Consider the following 18100-nt stretch of genomic DNA (forward strand, 5'->3'; position numbering starts at 1 on the left):
AACATATACAATACAATAAACCCATTAAAAAATGTCATCACACAATGAAAATAACAAGAAAATTGTGTCATCTACTTTTACACACTGGGTCAGTTAATTTCGTCTTCTTCTCATTCTATCACTTTAGGGGTGGAGGTCCACAGTAGGCCCTCTCTGTTGTGTTCCATGTACAGTTCCCAAATTTGTTCGAATAATGTGACTTTATTTTTTAAATTATATGTTATTTTTTCCAATGGAATACATTTATTCATTTCTATGTACCATTGCTGTACTCTCAGGCTCTCTTCTGATTTCCAAGTTGACATTATACATTTTTTTGCAACAGCTAAGGCTATATTAATAAATATTTTTTTGTGCTTCATCCAGTTTGAGGCCTAATTCTTTACTTCTTATATTACTTAGAAGAAAGATCTCTGGATTTTTTGGTATGTTGTTTTTTGTGATTTTATTTAATACGTGATTTAGATCTTCCCAAAACTTTTCCACTTTCTCACATGCCCAAATTGCATGTACTGTTGTTCCCGTTTCCTTCTTACAGTGAAAACATCTATCTGATACTTTTGGGTACCATTTATTTAACTTTTGGGGCGTGATATATAGCCTGTGTAACCAATTATATTGTATCATATGTAACCTCCTGTTTATTGTATTTTTCATAGTTCCGGAGCATAGCTTTTCCCATTTTTCATTTTTTATCTTTATGGTTAGATCTTGTTCCCACTTTTGTTTGGGTTTACAGCTTATTTCATCATTCTCTTTCTCTTGCAGCTTGATCTATATATTTGTTATAAATCTTTTAATTATCATTGTGTTTGTAATCACATATTCAAAGCTGCTTCCTTCTGGTAACCTCAGCCTGCTTCCCAATTTATCCTTTAAGCAGGGTTTCAGTTGGTGGTATGCAAACATTGTACCATGAGTTATTCCATATTTGTACTTCATTTGTTCAAAAGATAATAAATTATTTCCCAAAAAACAATTTTATATTCTTTTAATCCCTTTTCTCTCTCATTCTCTAAATGAAAGGTTATCTATTGTGAAGGGGATTAGTTGATTTTACATCAATAATTATTTTGGTAGTTGGTAATTTGTTTTTTTCCTTTCTACATGAATCTTCTTCCAAATGTTGAGCAAATGGTACAGTACTGGTGAACTTCTACATTGCACCAGTTTTTCATCCCATTTATAAAGTATATGTTCTGGTACCTTCTCCCCTATTTTATCTAGCTCTAATCTGGTCCAATCTGGTTTTTCCCTTGTTTGATAAAAATCTGATAGATATCTTAATTGTGCTGCTCTATTATAATTCTTAAAGTTTGGTAGCTGTAAGCCCCCTTGTTTGTACCATTCTGTTAATTTATCTAGCGCTATCCTCAGTCCCCCCCCCCCCTTTCCATAAGTATTTCCTTATAATTTTCTTTAGCTCATTGAAGAATTTCTCTGTTATGGGAATTGGTAATGATTGAAATATGTTTTGTATCCTTGGGAAGATATTCATTTTAATGCAATTTACCCTTCCTATCAGTGTTAGTGGTAAATCTTTCCAATGTTCTAAGTCCTCTTGTAAATTCTTCATTAATGGCTGATAATTATCTAGTCTAATACCTCAGTATCGGATTGCTTGTTTGCCATTTAAACAGTGATTCTTTCTTAAACTTTGTGAAATCCGCATTATTCATTGGCATCATTTCACTTTTATTTGTGTTGATCTTGTACCACAATATTTCTCCATATTCCTTCAATTTCTTATGTAATTATTTTATTGATAATTCTGGTTCTGTTAAGAATACTATGATATCATCTGCAAATAGACTGACTTTATATTCCTTCTCTTTTATTTTTATCCTTTTTATTTTATTTTCTGTTCTTATCAGTTCTGCCAAAGGTTCTATATCTAAAGCGAAAAGTGAGGGAGATAGTGGACATGCCTGCCGGATTGACCTGCTTAATTTAAATTGGTTCAATATGTATCCATTTACTGTCACCTTCGCCAAAGTTCCCTTATATAATGCTTTAATCAATTAATATATTTCTCCGGTAGGTTGAACCTCTGGAGTACTTTGAATAAATAATTCCATTCTACCCTGTCAAAGGCTTTCTCTGCGTCTAAAGCAACCACCACTTTTGGCATCTTATTTCCTTGTACTGCATGGATTAAGTTAATGAACTTACAGATATTGTCCGTTTGTCTTTTCTTAATAAATCCAGTTCGATCTAGTTTTACTATTTTTGGTACACAGTTGGCCAATCTGTTTACTAATAATTTTGCTATTATCTTATAATCTGAGTTTAGTAGAGATATTGGTCTATATGATGCTGGTGTTAGTGGATCTTTCCCTGTCTTTGGTATTACTTAATTATTGCTGTTTTACATGAATTTGGCATGTTTTGTGTTTCTTCAATCTGGTTCATTACTTCCAGGAGAGAAGGAATTAGTAACTCTTTAAATGTTTATTATTTGATGCCCTATTCTCAGGTTTGCTTTCAGCCACTACACCAGCGCAGTAAATGTTGAAAGGACTGTCTCAATATTCCTGGTTCCAATTTAAACTGCACCCACAGCAGCAAAAAGCTCTTATAATCAAGGACCAGCTGTTACCCAGATGTTTGTAGGAATATGGGGATTGAGCAAGGGAACGCAATTAACTTTGAACTGCATTGGGTAACAATAGAATTCTCTGGTTTTTCAGAAGACAAGCTAATCTGACAGCAATAAAAACCCAATCACCAAAAAGGTGCCAGATTATCAGAGTATTTTTGTACACATGATCAGAGGATTAGAGAGAAACTCAATATTGCTTGAGGACAGATCTGACTTTTTTTTTGGTGCACCATTCCCAGAGGCACTGCAATACTGGGTCGATGCGTGACGTGGACGGAACAAGCTCCTATTCCATCTCCCTGTTCTTGATTGAAGTATGGGATGATTTTTTGTGGAGTTATGTGGATGTCAAAGAAATAATGATTGTCCATCATTCATAATTCAAATGTTTACAAGATTTGCATTTTTTAAACCACTCAAAAATCATGCAATCAATATGGTATAACAATTCACTCAATGAAATACAGTGCCCTCCATAATGTTTGGGATGAAGACATTTTTTCCTTTATTTGTCCCTGTGCTTTACAGTTTAAAATGTGTAAACAAACAATTCACATGTGCTTAAAGTGCACATTCCAGATTTTATTCAAGGTTATTTGTATACATTTGGTTTGACCATGTAGAAATTACGACACTTTTTATACATAGATCCTGCATTTCATGGCACATATGATACTTAGGACATTTGGTTTCACAGCATTTGTGATTACTCAGGTATGTTTAATTGCTTCATTGGTGCAGGTATAAGAAAGCTAGGCTTGCTTGTAAACTTTTGATCACCAATGGAGTCTATAGTTGTCATTTTTCAACATGAGGAGTAGAGTTGTGCCAATAAAAGTCAAATAAGCCATCATGAGGCTCAAAAACAAGAATAAAACTGAGAGAAATCACCACAGCTTTAGGAATACTAAAATCCACTGTTTGAAGCATCATTAAGAAGAAAGAGCGTACTGGTGAGCTCAGTAATTGCAAAGGGACTGGTATTCCTCAGAAGACCAATGCTGATGAGAGAATACTTCTCATCATAGAATAGAAAATCCCCAAATGCCTGTCTGACAGATCAGAAACACTCTTCAGAAGTCAGCTCTGGATGTGTCAATAATTACTGTACATAGAAGACTAGATGAACAGAAACACAGAGTCTACACTGTAAGATGCAAACAATTAGTTTGTCACAGAAAAAGATGGCCATTTTACTGTTGGCCAAAAAGTATTTAAAAGAACCTGCAAAATTAGCGAAAAAAGGTTTTGTGGAGAGATGAGACCAAGATTAACCTGCATCAGAGTACTGGCAAGAGAAAAGTCTGAAAGTGCAAAGGAACTGCCTAAGAGCCAAAGCGTACAACCATCTGTGAAACATGGTCGTGGGGGTGTTATAGTCTGGGCATGTATGACTGCCACAGGTACTGGCACACATCTTCATTGATCTCATAACTACTGATGGGAGTAGCAAAATGAATTCTGAGGTGTATAGAAACATCTTATCCGCTCAACTTTGAGAAAATGTCTCCAAACTCATTTGATAATGCTTTATCCAACAGCAAAACAATGATCCAAACATACTGCAAAAGGAAATAAAAAGTTTTCCAAAGCTAAAAATTGAAAAGTTCTTAAGTGGCCAAGTCAGACACCTGATTGAAATCCAATTGAGCATGCCTTCCATATGCTGAAGGAGAAAACTTAACAGGACAACCCCCTGAAACAAGCTGGTGCTGAAGATGGCTGCAGTAGATACTTCACCAGAGAAGAAACTCAGCGCCTTTGACTCACAGACTTCAAGCAATCATTACATGCAAGGCATGTGCAACAAAATATTAAACATGACTATTTTAATATACATAGCATTGCTCTTTCCAAAATATTATTATGCCTTGAAATCAGGTGACTATGTATAAAAAATGCTGTAGTTTTTCATGGTCAAATCAAAATGTACACATATACTCTTTAATAAAATGGATATGTGCTTTAATCCCATGTGAATTGTTTAATTGCAAATTTAAAACTTTGGAGCACAGGGCCAAATTTTTTTTAAAAAGTGTCCCAAATTTATGGAGGGCCCTGTATTGTTCAACTGCATCAAAATAATTTAAAACACATTCAAAATTATAGAATTTCCCCCAACTCAGTAAAGTAGCCTTGAAGAATAAATCTATACTGCCTTTGCTCAATATTTTTTAAAAGTAGTATTTTTACACAACATTGTCCCCAATAGTTTTGGAACAAAAAAATCCAGAGCATTTATGTTTAATGCATAATGCTGTGAATAATACAGCTGAAAGGATAAAATCTTCACTTGTCTTATGGACTTTCTGCTTTCTCCTCCTTTCTAATAATAAAAAAAAATGATTTCATTATCCATTATAGGAAAATGCAAGTGTATTCAATGTTGGTGTGATCAAATATTTCATTATTTTTCATAAATAAAATATACAACACATGAATAATAAGAAAGTGGTGTGATTAGCAGAGATTCACGAGTGCCAGTGAAACAAATTATGCACTTGCCCACGTTAATTTGAGTTATGTCTTAAAAAATGTAGCACTGAGGAATGTGGATCTAATTTAATCACCCTAGTTGATTTATTGGGATTGAAAACTCTATTACTTGCTGAATGTATTTTAAGAGAGGTTTCTGCAACCTGATTTTATTCCACAACGTTCACTGGCATTCATTTGAAAAATAAACAGATACAGATGTTGTCAGTTTTATTTCTATTAATGACCTAGACCTATATGAATACAGGGATAAAGTTTTCGATTGATCTGAGATGAATAATAAACAAACTGGTCAAATGGGCACAGAAAGGTAACAGAAGAAACTGAAGCTCAAACCATCATGTTTCATACGTTTATAATATTGGAGGCCTTTCACCCCATTGAGTCTGTACCATCAATCCCAATCCACCATACATTTTCCTTAGAACCCAGTCTCTCAACACCTCCCTCTGTTACTGGATTCTGGACTTCCTAATGGAAAAACCGAAGTCTGACTGGGTCGGTAGCAGAACATCGAGCAGTATCAGTACAGTGTGCTCAGCCTGCTCCTGTTTTCACTACTGACCCACTGATCTCACTACTGCTTGGCCAGATCTAGCTCCAACAGCATTATCAAGTTTGCATATGACACAACTGTAGTTGGCCTCATCAGGATTAACGATGAACCACATAACAGAGACAAGGTGGAAAACCTCACAATGTGGTGAGTGACGTAGGAGGTAATTGTGGACTTCAGGAGGAACAGGAATGACCACCTTCCACTACACATCAATAAATTTGCAGTAGAGAGTATAAGAGCATCAAGTACCTTGGAGTCCACTAGCTAGTGAACTAGTGTGGACACACAATATTTCATCACTTATCAGCAAGACATCACAGTGACTGCTCTTCCTGAGAAGACAGAAGCCATCAAGAATACTGGTCACCATCATGTTAACCTTCTACAGGATCTCATTCGAGTACATCTTGGCTGGTTACATCAGAGTGCGGTACACTTGCTGCAGATAAATGAACTGGAGGTCAATTCAGAGGACCATCAAAGTGGCAGAGAGGATCACGAGAGTGATCCCTCCCCTTCATTGATGTGATCTACAAGGATCTGAAGAGGACATCCAAAATCATCGAGGACCATTTCTACACTGCACATAGCATCTTTCAGCTGCTTGGGAAAGAGATACAGAAGTATCAGAATCAGAGTCAGAATTTATTGTCATGAGCATGTCACAAAATTTGTAGTTTTGCGGCAGCCTCACAGTGCAAACACTTAGATAAACCACCATTAAAAAAAAATAAAATAGTGCAAGAAAAAGTCACAGTAAGGCACTGCCTGTGTCTTGTTTATTCATGGCAGTGTGGAAGAAGCTGTCTATGTGCCACTGAGTGCTCATCTTCAGGCTAATGTACCTTTTCCCCATGGTAGCAGAGTGAAGAGGGTATGGCCTGGATGGTGGGGGGTTTTGAGGATCGAGGCTGCTTTCTTAAGACACTGCCTCTTGTAGATGTTCTCTTGATCAGAGCCAGCACCACCAGGCTGAGAAGCAGCTTCTTCTCAAGGGGAGTGAGAATGTAGAACGACTAAAGGAACTGCTCACATGAACGATCCAAGATTCTCATATTTGCAAAACAATATTTTGTTTATTTATTTGTATACAAGAATACTTGTACTGTATATCTGTATGTGATATATTTCTGGTTTTGTGTCTGCAAGGACTGGAGAACAATGTTTTGTCAGGTTGAACCTGTACAATCACATGATAATATATTTTGACTTCACTTGATACCTATCAAACTCACACACCTCATCCTCTGTTGTCTTATCGACCCCTGTACCTCTGGCTACTGATCCTCCTGACACTCATCTGCGTCATGATAACTTACCATAGCTAATTAACCTAGAAGCTATTCAGCATTTGGGAGGTGGGAGGAAACTGGAGCACTCAAGGAAAAAAAATCTCAGTCCCAGAGAGAAAGAGTGAAAACTCCACTGAAACAGTACCAGAGTTCAGGATCTTTTCTTTTCTTTTGAAAATATTTTTATTTATTTCAATAACAATAAATTTATACGGTACATGGAAATAAAATAAATAAAAATAACATGCAGGCATAATCATACAAGTGAATTCCAAAGTACAGCCATAATAAAGAAATGACATATTAAATTTAATTTAGTAAAACTCTTAAACTGATTTCAGTTATACTTGAAATATAGTAATTTAAAAAAAGAAAAAAAAACTCTTTAATCAAAACTTCTTCCATTTGACAAGGCAAGGAAAAAAATCAAGTGACTACAACTCAGAAACTGACAACACAACATCAAAGTTTAGAACAGTCTTAAAACTTTAGATTAAGATAATAGTTCATAAAAGGGCCCCATGTCTTTGAAAAATTAGCATTTGAATCTTTAATGTCATATCTATTTTTTTCTAAGATGAAACAAGACATAATATCATTTAACCATTGTATGTGTGTAGGTGGAGTGCTATCTTTCCATTTGATCAATATTGTTCGTCTGGCTATCAATGAAGTAAATGATAAAATTTGGCTTAGAGATTAAGTCAATAAAACATCATCAGATAATCCAATCAGAGCAATTAAAGGGCAAGGTTCCAATTTAGCCTTAGATAGTGTGTGAAAAATATCTTTCCAAAAATTTTATTGACTGGGGCAAAACCAAAACATGTGAACCAAGAAAGCCTCTGCAATTTTACATTAGCCACACAGGATTTATATCTGAATAAAAACTAGATAATTTAGCTTTAGATAAATATACTCTATGGACCACCTCAAATTGCAAATAACAATGTGGTGCACAAAGGGAGGTAGTATTAATCAGGTTACAAATGGAATCCCAAACCTCATCAGAGAATGAAAGATGCAAATCCTGTTCCCAATCTCTCTTGATCCTAACTAAAGAGGCTGTTCTTAAATCAAACAAATTATTATAAATAAGAGATATTAAACCTTTGGGAGAAAGTTGAAAATTCAAAAGAAAATCAAGAATATTCGCATCAGGAACTTGCAGAAAAATCTGGAATCTAAGATTGAGCAAAATGTCTTAAAAAATGTTTATTTCGTAAATTAAATTTTGCCATCAATTGTTCAAAAGAAGCAAAACTATTATGAATATAAAGGTCCTTGAAACATTTAATACCAAATCTATGCCAATCAATAAAACTCTGTCCTGCAAAGAAGATGAAAAAAAGGTGATGAGATATAATGGGACTAGCATGGAAAAAATTCCAAAATCCAAAAAACCTGGTAAATTGTGCCAATATTCTCAAACTATGTTTAACTATTGGATTATTAGTTATTTTATATAAAGCGAAGGATTAACAAGAAACTAAAATTGACAACAAAAAAAAAATATTTTGGAAATTCAATTCTATTTCTATGCATGAAGCTCGGTCAACTAAATCATCAAAATGTAACAAAAGAATTAACATGTACAATGACCGCCCAATACTATAATCTGAAATTGGGAAATGCCAGTCCACCATTCCTTTTAGCTCTTTGAAGATTAGCTTTATTTAAGCGGGGATGTTGCCCTTGCTATATATAAGATACGAGTCAAAAAAAATTTAGGAATAAAAATTGGTATAGATTGAAAAAAGTACAAAAAATTAGGTAAGATGTTCATTTTAGTAGAATTAATATGATCTATAACCTAGAGTGATAAAGGTTACCATCTTGATAATGATAATTTAACCTGATTAAATAAAGTGGAAAAATTTTCCTTAAAAAGATGTTTCTATCTCCTCGTGATTGTAATACAAAGATAAATACTTTGGTTTTCCACAATCTTAAAAAGGAAAATTAGCATAACTTGATATAGAACCATTCAAAGGTAAAAGTTCACTTTCATGCAGATTCAACTTGTACCCATATAACTGATTAATTTTAGAGAACACAACTAATGTACCAGGCAAGGAAACCTCTGGATTAGAAACAAAAAGCAATAGATCATCTACATATAAAGAAACCTTATCCTCATTACCCTTCCTCTAGATCCCTCTAATGAGCAATTATTAAGCACTCTATTATCAAATCAAAAACTAATGGACTTAAAGGACATCCCTGAGGAGTACCCCACTGAAGATTGAGAAGTTTTGATCTCGAAAATTAGTAAGAATTCAGGCAATAGGACATAAATAAAGTAATTTAATTAGTTTAATAAAACAAGGCGTGAAGTTAAATTTATCCAAAGTAGCAAACAAATAACCCCATTCCACCTGATCAAAAGCCTTCTCAGCATCCAAAGAAAGAACACATTCAAGGACAGGAGCGGGGGGTAAATATAGAATATTCAATAAACTATATATATATATAAGAATAGTGATTTTTAATAAACCAGTTTGATATTCAGAAATGATTGAAGGCAAAATGTTCTGCAGTCTATGTGCCAATATTTTAGATAAAATTTTCATATCTAGGTAAGTAAATAGGCCTATAAGAAGCATAATCCTTCCCCTTTTTCAGAATAAGAGATATACAAGTTTCACTAAAAGAATAAGGAAGATTCCCTTGTTTACATGAATTATTTAGTGCAGAACTTAATTGAGGCACTAGTAATTTTGAATAGGATTTATAAAATTCCACAGTATATCCATCGATACCTGGAGATTTATCTGATTTTAAAGAAGAAATTACAAAAAAAAATTGTTCATAAGAAATAGGTGCCTCAAATTTTATGCTTATTCTGTGAAAGTGAGGTAAGTTAAATTGGTTCAGAAAATCCAACATTGCAATGTTATCATTATTGGACTCAGAGGTATAAAATTTGGAATAAAATTCTCTAAAACTATCATATATTTTAATAGGATCACTTGTGTTCTTACTATTTTCCTTCTTAATTTTATTCATTTGTCTCTTGTTGGCCAACCCTTTCAATGGGCTCGCCAAAATTTTTTCTAGAATTTTCACCATGAATATAGAACTGACTCCTACACCTCAAAAGTTGTTGTTCAATAGGATAGGTGGAAAGAAGATCAAATATAGTTTTAAGTTCATCTCTCCTTTTATACAAATCAGGACTTTTAACTGGCACATAATGTAAATCAATTTGTTTAACTTGATTGACCAAATCTAATCTTTCCTCATTGGTCTTTTTTACCTCGGCTGTGTAAGAAATAATTTGCCCTCAAAGACATGCTTTCATTGTATCCCAAACTATAAACTGTTGAAGAAGAATTTGTAGTAAAAAAAGACTGAATTTGCTCTTCAATAAAACTCAGAAAATCATTATCTGAAAGTAAGGTAGAATTAAAGGAATAGGAAAATTAAAAGATAAAATGATTGGAGCATGATCAAAAATCACAATTTCTTGGTATTCACATGATTTAGCCATGAAATCAATTGATTGTCTATTAAAAAAATCTGTAATGATAGTATGTGAAAAAAATAATATTCTCTACTATTAGGATTTTTAAAAATGCCAAATATTTGATATGCCATAATTCATTAAAAATGAATGAATTACAGTTGCAGATTTACTTAAAACCATGGATTTATTAAAGATCTACAACACTATTAAGACAATTAAAGTCCCCAATCTCTCAAAAAATTCTGGTTCATCCAGTGTTTGGAGCATATACATTAGCTAGAGCAACCTTTTTATTATATAATTTGCCATTGAGATATAGCAACATTGTTTGTCAGACAATATGTCATGAAATACAAATGGAATGTTTTGAATGACTAAAATTAAAACTCTTGTAATGTTGGCATCAGAACATGAGTGAAATTGTTGTGATTTTCATTTCAATAAAAAGGCTCTCTTTTTCAGAGTTCTTAATATGGGTCTCTTGATGAAAGACAAAATCTGATGTCAAAAGTTTAATTTGAGCAAATATCCTATTGATTTTAATTAGACCTTTCATACCTTTAATATTCCAATTAATAATTCTAATTGGGCTAATCATAAGTATTATTTAATATTAATTAAGAAATCCTCCAGCTGCATTGTCCAATTCTAAAAGCTGTCATCTCGAAACCAGACTGCAATACAGAAAATGTAAACATGAGCAGAATATAACCTTGCAAAACCCAAACAAACCCCCCAAAAAATCTTCCTGCCCAGCTCTGAAAGTTGCCAAACAGATAACAAGGCAACCAGCTCATAATAGAAATCCTTCTGTAATCCTTAAAATAGCTCATTATGTTAAAAGAATAATTTATCATTGTTCCTCATCGTAAAGTTCTATGTGTGTAAAAAAATTAAGCAAAGTGAAAGAACCCATAAACAGAATTGTGTTCACTGCCAATGCTTCACAGATAAGACTCCAATATTAACATTAAAAATGCACCATAGCTTCACGATTCATTCCCACTATTAGTCAGATTAGAGAAAGTATTCACAGCTGTGTTATTATCACTTGCAGACCAAGAACAGACACAACTTGATTACTATCAAAAAAACTATTCAGTCCTAAACTTTCAATAAGTCTTCAAAATATTATTGATTAAAAAAAGATAAAGAAAGTTTCTTAAAGTATGAAAAAAATTCCCACTTTAAACTAAAAGTTCAATAATATGAACCCTTTCACTTAATTGAATAATTTTAAATTATTCTCCAAACCTATAATAGATAAAGCATTTATACATTATATCAATATTAACTGCATTTTCCAATAGTCGAATCATAAACAAATCGCACAAGCCAGCTTTCTCACATTAAAGTAATAAACTCCATTCATTATAGCACTTGCGGTATTAATAAATGAAGAATCAAAACTGGCAAAATCAATCTACATTAGTAAATAAGCTTAATGCAATCTGAATTAATCTTGATATATATAAAAAAAAATTAAAAGCCCCCCATATAAACAAAATAAGCTAAATTAAAATAAAAAAAAGATCACAATTAATTCAATAAATCCCGCAAATGGCAAAAAAGTGGGAAAGAAAACAATCAAACTTCCCCTATTTAAAGGAAAAATAACCTTCAATTAAAAAAAAAGCTTGCAAAATAAACTGTTAGCTTATGTTAAACTTGAAATTAAAGAGGGATCCTCCAAGACTTTGTGGGCATCATCCACCATTAGAAAAATCTTTTGACCACCTTCCAAGGAAATTCTCAAGTGAGCTGGATACAACAAAGCAGGTATTAGTCCTTTCTTATAAAGCTCTATCATGATACCACTGTATTCTTTTCGCTGTTCCATAATTTGGAGGGAGAAATCTTCTACAAATCTTATTTGTTGTCGATGATAACTCAGGTGTTTCTTTTGATGGGATTCACAAATAACCTGATCCTTTTCTTGATAATAATGAAAGCGAAGGATTGCCGCACTGCTCCGAGACTGGCTTGGCAGCTGGAAATTGATGTGAGGCAAATAATTCTTCTTCAAACACCTCCATTAGCAAGCCTGAGAAGAAATTAGTCAGTTTGCTTTTTTAGAATATTCTTTTAAACGTAAAATCCATAGGTTCTTATGTCTGCTTGTGCTCTCCAGGTTGAGTATCCTCAAAATTAGCTTGGAATTGCTGGCAGCCATAGTTTCTCATCGGTTTTCTAAACTAACTATACCTTCATTAACTGACAGCAAATCATATGCTTTTTTTTTTACTTTAATTGATTCCAAAACTTGTTCCATCTTGTAATCCAAAACATGTTGACATTCCTTCATGGCAGCAGTGATTTCTTTGGCGAGCTCCTTCAGCATTTCAGCCATATTTTCAACAGTCAAAGGAGCTATCTCTTCCTTCCCATTCTTGCAGCTTTCACAGCTTTGGTTGATGCCATTTCAAAAGGAGTGATATTAAATATCAAAGGGGGAAAAAACAAGCCACTTTGGTCAAAAATTAAGGATGATTAAATGAGGAGTATTTAAAAAATAGCAGGAGAACCTAATGACTGCCTCCTATCTCAAGGCAGTCACCAGCCAGAAGTCGAGATCAAGATCAAACTCACGATTATACAACAGCATTAATAATGTACTATCCCATCTGGATTTATTAATGAAACTAGATTTATTAATGAAACTAGATTCATAAATTGTAACCATAAAACTACCGGATTGTAAAAAAGATCCAAATAGTGAAATCTAATTGGAACTAACTAAATACCAGATTGAATTTGTTAAAATTGCATGAGCTAGAAAATGTATTGCAGTTACTTGGAAATCTGACTCAAACCTGAGATGGAATGCTGAAATGCACAGTTGCATTTCCCCTGATAAAATTACATATAATTTAAGGAAAATAAATCTATATCTTTTTAAAAATTTGTCACCCATATTTACAAAAAAAAGAATAAAATTTTTAACTTTCTAGATTTCTTCTTAGCTTTTAAGAACCTTATTAATGATGACATAGACCAGATGCAATTTAACACTTTCAACAGTCCATTCTTATTCTTTTTCTTTCTTCTTTCTTGTTTTCTTATCTGCATACTTAATTTTATGCATTTCATTTTTTATTTTATCCTTTTTAAGGACTGTAGGGGGTGGGGGAGGGGGTGTTAGGATATTATCATGTATTTATTATTGAATACATTATTACATCTGAAGTTTGAAATATATTTGAATGCATGTATGGTTAAAACTTTTAAATAAAATATTTTGTAAAAATCCAAAAAGTTAAAATATATGTGGTTCCAGACCACAAATGTGGTTACCTCTGAAGAGTCCACTGCAATGGCCAATTAAAATCAGGGACAGCCATGAATTCATGCTTTTTTTTGGACAACCAAATCCCTTACTGAATTGTGCAAATCGTGCCATTTTAAATCTATCCTGTGGTCTGGTGGTGTACATTCACAAGTCTCCAAAGGTGCTGAGTTGAAAAGGCTGCTAAAAGGGCATGTGATCCTTTTGGGAATTATCTTTCCAAGGACACAGTATTGCATTGTCATTGCCAAAATTTAATGTAAGGATAGCACGAGTATTCCCAAAATTTACTTCCGCTCAGAAAGCATAACTTTTTTTTTTCTCTCTTTGATACCTTAAAAATACATTTTGAACAAGAAATTTATTGCAGTTGTGAAATGAAACAAGAAGTGATCATCCCTCACTCAATTGAAGGTGATGTTGAAAACCATTTTACAAATTGGAAAGCATTCAGGTCATTTCATAAACTTGATGCACTGCTAAAAATTGTGAAGAAGTACTACTTGACCTGCAAATGGTATCCAAATAACATCCAAATTAAAGCACGACTGTAAACTATACCTTTCGTTTGTATTCAATCACACAAGAAAATTAAAAAGAAGCCTCTGACCTGCATGTACTTCAATAACACATTGTTCAGATAACATTTTCAGTAAAGCTTGTTGGATGTATATCTCGAACCACAGAAGCTTGGCCAGTCTTCAGTCAGTGAAGTGACATCATACATTTGTTGCCATTTTACAGCTGTATTACATTTAATCTCACGCTGTTTTGTTTTTCCTTTAAAGGGACAAGTTATTGATTTTGTAAAATAATCTCATACTTAGCAATCAACACATACACTACACTTTTCACTCTTCAATGTACTGTTTCCACTGTCTGCACAATATACAGAAGCATCTTGGAGCACAACTTGCATCTTGTGATAAAGCACCATGTGGAACTTTGATCAGATGCCTTAAATTTATAATGCTCTGAAACTAAGTGCTTTCTCATCTAGAGAGTTGTTCTCAGAAGAGTTTATTTTCCATAGCTCAATTAGTTACAATGAACATCTTCCATCCCTCAGCACACTTAAAGATAAATCAATGTCACTGATGAGTACTTGGGATTCATAGTTAGGAGTATGTTCATAGAGAAGTTTTTTTTTAAATCACCAAGCAAAGCTCACTCGCTCTAAAATCCACTAATAGCTTAAAAAAGCACCCAGAAGCAGAAGGCCTGGGAATAATCTGCAATTTACAACTCAGCAAACAAGAAATTGATAAAAGGAAGACCTGATTAAATATGAGCATAAACTGGCAGGTTTACACAGGCTTTTAATGGCAAAATGAAAATGAAAATGAATTAATGAGAGTTTATCATATATGACAGTACAGTGCACAGGTGCACTGAAATTCTTACTTGCTGCAGTTACACAAGAATGCAAAATACAGTAACAAATAAGTGACAATCAAATTACAATGAGAGAAAAAAAATACAAAAGGATAAACATTTGCAGCTGTAAACAAATGTTGCAATTATGCAGAAAGATCTTTGATGGTCTTGAATTAGTGTTAGGGTTAGGATACAAGAAGCTGAGAGCTGTTGGGGGGGGGGGGGGGGACACTGTTTTGAACCAAGAAATGCCAGACTTCAGCCTTCTACACTTTTGCCTGAAGGCACCAGTATGAAGAGATCATGACCAAGGTGATGGGGATCCTCGCCCCTGCTGTCCACCTCTTTAATTTTTTTTAAAATTTTTCACACTATGAACCATACAAACCAAAATACACACAAACATTTCCCTCTTGAATATACACAGTGTCATTTTCTCCCTTTTTTCCCCCTCCCTTCCCTCCCTCCTTCACCCCCCCTCCCCACCCACTCAACGTTCAACCTATATGATACAATAAACCCATTAAACAATATCATCACACAATGAAAATAAACAAGAAATTTGTGTCTTCTACTTTTACATACTGGGTAAGTTCATTTCGTCTTCTTCTCCTTCTGTCATTTTAGGGGGTGGAGGTCCGTGGTAGGACTTCTTGAGGCAGCACACCTCACATTGATTCTTTAATAAATGCGAGGTCATTGCTTGCAATGAATTTAGCCATCTTGAGCAAATCAGGGTCCTTAATACAAGGAATTGCAAGAATTTATATTGGAGAATAAAGGAACAACTGAGGAATTAAACAACTTGTGTCCAGCACCAATGGAAATGGGGATTCACAAAAATAAAGTGTCTGATGTTAGTGGATGGGAAAGTGCAGTAATTTGCCATGAACAATGCATTCATTAAAAGATGACGGTATCACAGGATTAAGGAAAGCCAGCATGGATTTATGAAAGGAAATTTGTTGGCATCAAACCTATTTGATTACAAGGATGTGACTTGAGGAGTACACAATGGGAAACAAGTGATGTGACAGATTTGTTTTTTTCAAAAGAGTGACAAGGCTTGTTTAGCAAGATTAGAGCACGCATGAAGATGCTACACTGTCATGAATTGAGAACTGGTTGTTTAAAAGAAAGCCAAGAATTGGAATAAGGCAACCATTCCAGGTTGGAAAGCTATGATTGCTATATAGAGTAAAGCCCCTGTTATCTTGAATTCAAGCAACCGACAGCCTCAAGCAACCAGCATAAAAATAAAATCGAGGAAAATAAACTGTAAGAAGTAGGTAAATGTACACAAGTTTAAAGTAGTAAAATTGAATGTTCTCTGAAGTAACACATAAATGTTTGGTGAAGATGGGAGCAAATATTCAGCCAGCAGAGTGACTTGGCCATGCTTTTCTCACAACAGCTATTTGAATAAAATTTTGTGTCTAACAGTAATGGCATCAGCCAAGATGAAGAGCTGGTCAATGCTGCTCTCTTTTAAGGTGACTCTCTTAAATGGTCTCCTTATCCCTGCTTAGAAAGAGTCATCCTGGTTAGAGGCTTTATCTGTAAACTTGGAGGGGGGAGGGGTTAATTGTTAATAATATTGTTATTCATCCTTCGGGCAGCTCCGTGAAGGGAGAGGAGCCTGCAGATACAGTGACGGTTAAATATTTTCGAAGGATGTGCCTGAAATTAAAGTAAAATGCTTTAAGCTTTATATATTCATGCACATTAAGTTTGTTCAGTGCAAGTGCAGAATAATATTTTTTACTTTTAAATTGTTTAATCTTAAATGCAGGTCGATTAGTTAGGCATTGCAAGAATATGTCTTAAGCAACCAAAAATACACTTATCCAGCAAATAAATTAATCCATGTAAATCTGAGAGTCCAAGGCAAAACCAAGAGATGAAAAAGATGCTCTAGATTGGAATGGAAAGGACAATTTGCTGCTTCACACATTATTTTTTTGGGGGAGATGCCCATTTTCCAGATAATTTAATTAATCAGGACACATAGCCTCCAAAGTTTAAACCCTGAGCTAATTGGCTCTGGGTGTTCATTGCACCCAACAGAAGCAAGAGACCACTGAACACGAAAACAAATTGACATTTACTCTGAAGCAGCCACTTTGTAAGAGCTTTGAGGAACTGATGGCGCGGAGAGTGTGGGTGAGAAAGATATGCCCCATTGAGGTAAGTCAAATCCATCCTCCTCCATAGCAAGCCACTACGGTTGGTTCCTTAGTCTTGCAATATTATGCAGGCTATTCTATTCCAAATTACATCAACAGGCATCGGTTGGATTTAAATTCAGTTTTCTGAGGTGAACTGACTATGACCTATTCCAATTCAGAACTCACCAGTCTGAGGGTTAACCATCTAGCAGTTCAGCTTGTGTAATTGATCACCTGCATCGATCGATCGTCTTTCTACTCAAACATCGGGAAGATTTTTCCCATTCGAGCTTGCTTTCTTTCTCTATTACAAAAAAGCAAAGACTTTTTCTTCCAGCGGCTGTATTCATCAGAATGCTTCCACAGATAATCATGGCAGATTTTCCATGTCCAATTTCATTTGGAAAAGCTGATTAGTCGATGGCTAGATTTGATGCCTGTGAAAGACCTTGTACTTGGGTTACATTCAGGATGTCAGTTTCTACACTTTCACATTTCTCTCTAGCCTTGACAGGTTTCAACTTAAAATTGCAACCAGATAACTGTCAGTTCAACAAAACAGCCCATAAATCAACATTCAAATGCACGTATGTGCCTAATTATCATCTGCATCTAAAAACACATGAATAAACCATTGTAATGCTGACGACTTGGAAATTACCATCTCGCTGAAGTTCTGAAACACCCTATATACATTATTTCTTCCCCTCTAAACTACATTTACTTGTCTCCAGTCAACATCAATACATTAATTGAGTTTTACACACATATATATATATATGATTCTATATCCACACGGTTGTCTATAAGCTGACTTGGTTCATGTTATCATTGAAAACGCTGATGTGCAT

General features: G+C 34.3%; 1 protein-coding gene across 15 annotated transcripts in view; it reads right to left on the reverse strand.

Annotated features, from left to right (window-relative positions):
• LOC138760976 (astrotactin-2-like) overlaps window positions 1-18100 on the reverse strand; it is a 1981947-nt gene that overhangs the window by 1752376 nt on the left and 211471 nt on the right. The gene's annotated exons all lie outside the window — the stretch shown is intronic.

This window comes from Narcine bancroftii, chromosome 1 (genome assembly GCF_036971445.1).
Source record: "Narcine bancroftii isolate sNarBan1 chromosome 1, sNarBan1.hap1, whole genome shotgun sequence".
NCBI lineage: Eukaryota > Metazoa > Chordata > Chondrichthyes > Torpediniformes > Narcinidae > Narcine > Narcine bancroftii.